Here is a 4,497-nt window from a genome sequence, read left to right as displayed (position 1 = left end):
ACAACCTAGGTCTGAGGTAATGATCAGTTTACAGAATACATTTTACCTTTAATGTTTTTGAGCACAAGTTCCGTGAACAAAAACAACCTGAACCATGTTGTCCAATTATTTCGCAAGAAGATCAAACCAACGCTTGTCATTGGTTAGGGATTCAATCTCTTGCAGTTTTCCATTCTAGTAAGGCTAGAAAATCTAGACAATTTGATGGGTTCAATATATATATAATTTTCTGATCATCCGTTGATGTTTGCTTGGTGTGTGTGAACTCTATGGAATGTATTTTCTCTGAAGTATCCTTTAATAAGGAGTCTTTTAAGCTAAGACTTTGATCTGCATGCTGGTGCTCAATTCCGAATCTCAAAAGCTCCATAGCCCAACGTGGGGCTCGAACCCACGACCCTGAGATTAAAAGTGTCATGCTCTATCGAACTGAGCTGGCGCTTCTTCCAAATAACTTCCCATCACAATAGAAATGTTAGAATGCAAGAAATATGTTTCATGAGAAGTAAAACCCTCTTGTATGAAAACAACCTAGGTCTGAGGTAATGATCAGTTTACAGAATAAGTTTTATCTTTAATATTTTTGACCACAAGTTACGTGAACAAAAACCGCCTGAACCATGTTGTCCAATTCTTTCGCAAGAAGATCAAACACACGCTTGTCATTGGTTAGGGATTCAATCTCTTGCAGTTTTCCATTATAGTTAAGCTAGATAATCTAGACAAATTGATGGGTTCAATATATATATAATTTTCTGATCAGACGTTGATTTTTGCTTGGTGTGTGTGAACTCTATGGAATGTATTTGCGCTGAAGTATCCTTTAATAAGGAGTCTTTTAAGATAAGACTTTGATCTGCATGCTGGTGCTCAATTCCTAACCTTAAAATCTCCATAGCCCAACGTGGGGCTCGAACCCACGACCCTGAGATTAAAAGTGTCATGCTCTACCGCAGTGGTTCTCAACCTTTTTTCAGTGAAGTACCCCCTTCGAAGAAAAAATTCTGCCGAGTACCCCCTAACCAGCGCAAAGTATTTTTGGTTGAAAGAAAGATGTAATGTGATGTATTAAGCCTTGTAACTAGACACATTCAAATTTAAAACTCCATCAATGTCCATAACATTGCTCATTTGTAGTGGTCTCTCTTGAACTATTACGAAATAAAAAGATATAAAATAACTAAAGACTTTTATTATTATCTCAATATAAATAAAGATTTGTGCACCTCAAAATAATTATCAACTTAAAGTGACCTCTTTTGGGATCATAATAAAGATATGTTCTCAAACTGAACTCATGAACTTAATTATAGCTAAACACTTCTTCCCAAAAAATAAATCATTAACTTAGTTTTAAATAAAAGATTAGCTCAAAACATATTTTTTTAATATTCATCATCTTAAAATATCTTCTTTAAGGATTGAAAAGAATACTGACAGGTAGCTTGTTTCCGGGTTTTGGGGAGGCTTTTCGCATCGTGTCTTGAGATGACCTGAATTCAGAAAGTTTCCTCTTAAAAAACTCAGGTGGCTTACCAACATGACTTTCATGTTTTGTCTGGAGATACCGCTGAAGATGTGGTGGCTTAATGCCACTGCTGGCTAATCTCTCCCCACAGAAAAAACATAAAGTGTAAATAACCCAATCTATGTTATTGTTAATATTATTGAAGTGTCTTTCTGTTATTTTATTGTGACATATTTGCTCGCTTTAGGGTCATACAATTTAATTTCCGCTTTTGTATTACATGCTTTTATTTTGAAAGGGTACCGGTAGAGACGCAGACTTATTGTTATGAATCATTACCTTCACAACGGAAAACTTTTCCATTTTAGCGCCCCTCCGAAGAAGCACTAGCTCTCACGGTGTTGTTTAGAGAAGGCTCTCTGCTCTGGTTTCGCCATCTTTGGTACTTGTCCCTCCGTGTTTCAGCAGCATTGCTGCTGCACTTCAACTCGACTCCATTTTTGAAGTTTTCAAGGCAGGTGATGACAGGTGATGACAGGTGGCGTGTGCCAGGTTGGGTCAAACCATCGGTATGGGGGAGACTCTGTTTTTTTAGGATAATTAAATTGAAAAGCCTACTGAATATAAAATTTAGTTCATGAACTTACACTTATATTTTATTGAATATATGTTAAATAACAATTTTTCAAGGATTTTTGAATGGATGCTTATTTTAAATATATTTAAAAAAAATCTCAAGTACCCCCTGGAGTACCTTCAAGTACCCCCAGGGGTACGCGTACCCCAATTTGAGAATCACTGCTCTACCGAACTGAGCTGGCGCTTCTTCCAAATAACTTCCCATCACAATAGAAATGTTAGAATGCAAGAAATATGTTTCATGAGAAGTAAAACCTTCTTGTATGAAAACAACCTAGGTCTGAGATAATGATGAGATTACAGAATAAGTTTTACATTTAATATTTTTGAGCACAAGTTCCGTGAACAAAAACCGCCTGAACCATGTTGTCCAATTCTTTCGCAAGAAGATCAAACACACGCTTGTCATTGGTTAGGGATTCAATCTCTTGCAGTTTTCCTTTCTAGTTAGGCTAGATAATCTAGACAAATTGATGGGTTCAATATGTATATAATATTCTGATCAGCCGTTGATGTTTGCTTGGTGTGTGTGAACTCTATGGAATGTATTTGCTCTGTAGTATCCTTTAATAAGGAGTCTTTTAAGCTAAGACTTTGATCTGCATGCTGGTGCTCAATTCCGAATCTCAAAAGCTCCATAGCCCAACGTGGGGCTCGAAACCACGACCCTGAGATTAAGAGTCTCATGCTCTACCGAACTGAGCTAGCCTGGCATCTTCCTTATAACTTCCCATCACAATAGAAATGTTAGAATGCAAGAAATATGTTTCATGAGAAGTAAAACCCTCTTGTATGAAAACAACCTAGGTCTGAGATAATGATCAGATTACAGAATAAGTTTTACCTTTAATGTTTTCAGCACAAGTTCCGTGAACAAAAACACCCTGAACCATGTTGTCCAATTCTTTCGCAAGAAGACCAAACCAACGCTTGTCATTGGTTAGGGATTCAATCTCTTGCAGTTTTCCATTCTAGTTAAGCTAGATAATCTAGACAAATTGATGGGTTCAGTATATATATAATTTTCTGATCAGACGTTGATGTTTGCTTGGTGTGTGTGAACTCTATGGAATGTATTTGCTCTGAAGTATCCTTTAATAAGGAGTCTTTCAAGCTAAGACTTTGATCTGCATGCTGGTGCTCAATTCCGAATCTCAAAAGCTCCATAGCCCAACGTGGGGCTTGAACCCACGACCCTGAGATTAAGAGTCTCATGCTCTACCGAACTGAGCTAGCCGGGCTTCTTCTTTATAACTTCCCATCACAATAGAAATGTTAGAATGCAAGAAATATGTTTCATGAGAAGTAAAACCCTCTTGTATGAAAACAACCTAGGTCTGAGGTAATGATCAGTTTACAGAATACATTTTACCTTTAATGTTTTTGAGCACAAGTTCCGTGAACAAAAACAACCTGAACCATGTTTTCCAATTTTTTCGCAAGAAGATCAAACCAACGCTTGTCATTGGTTAGGGATTCAATCTCTTGCAGTTTTCCATTCTAGTTTAGCTATATAATCTAGACAAATTGATGGGTTTAATATATATATAATATTCTGATCAGCCGTTGATGTTTGCTTGGTGTGTGTGAACTCTATGGAATGTATTTGCTCTGAAGTATCCTTTAATAAGGAGTCTTTTAAGCTAAGACTTTGCTCTGCATGCTGGTGATCAATTCTGAATCTCAAAAGCTCCATAGCCCAACGTGGGGCTCGAAACCACGACCCTGAGATTAAGAGTCTCATGCTCTACCGAACTGAGCTAGCCGGGCTTCTTCCTTATAACTTCCCATCACAATAGAAATGTTAGAATGCAAGAAATATGTTTCATGAGAAGTAAAACCCTCTTGTATGAAAACAACCTAGGTCTGAGATAATGATGAGATTTCAGAATAAGTTTTACCTTTAATGTTTTCAGCACAAGTTCCGTGAACAAAAACACCCTGAACCATGTTGTCCAATTTTTTCGCAAGAAGATCAAACACACGCTTGTCATTGGTTAGGGATTCAATCTCTTGCAGTTTTCCATTCTAGTTTAGCTATATAATCTAGACAAATTGATGGGTTTAATATATATATAACATTCTGATCAGCCGTTGATGTTTGCTTGGTGTGTGTGAACTCTATGGAATGTATTTGCTCTGAAGTATCCTTTAATAAGGAGTCTTTTAAGCTAAGACTTTGCTCTGCATGCTGGTGCTCAATTCCGAATCTCAAAAGATCCATAGCCCAACGTGGGGCTCGAAACCACGACCCTGAGATTAAGAGTCTCATGCTCTACCGAACTGAGCTAGCCGGGCTTCTTCCTTATAACTTCCCATCACAATAGAAATGTTAGAATGCAAGAAATATGTTTCATGAGAAGTAAAACCCTCTTGTATGAAAACAACCT

At 37.3% G+C, this 4,497-nt stretch overlaps 1 non-coding gene across 1 annotated transcript; it reads right to left on the bottom strand.

Annotated features, from left to right (window-relative positions):
* Positions 1 to 3,274: 3,274 nt before the first annotated feature.
* trnak-cuu (transfer RNA lysine (anticodon CUU)) lies at positions 3,275 to 3,348 on the bottom strand. The gene has a single exon. It is a non-coding gene; the product is annotated as a tRNA-Lys (tRNA).
* Positions 3,349 to 4,497: the final 1,149 nt, after the last annotated feature.

Source organism: Platichthys flesus, chromosome 20 (genome assembly GCF_949316205.1).
Source record: "Platichthys flesus chromosome 20, fPlaFle2.1, whole genome shotgun sequence".
NCBI classification, from domain to species: Eukaryota; Metazoa; Chordata; class Actinopteri; order Pleuronectiformes; family Pleuronectidae; genus Platichthys; species Platichthys flesus.
Note: the sequence above shows the minus strand (reverse complement) of the source record. Positions and strands in the feature narration are given on the sequence as shown.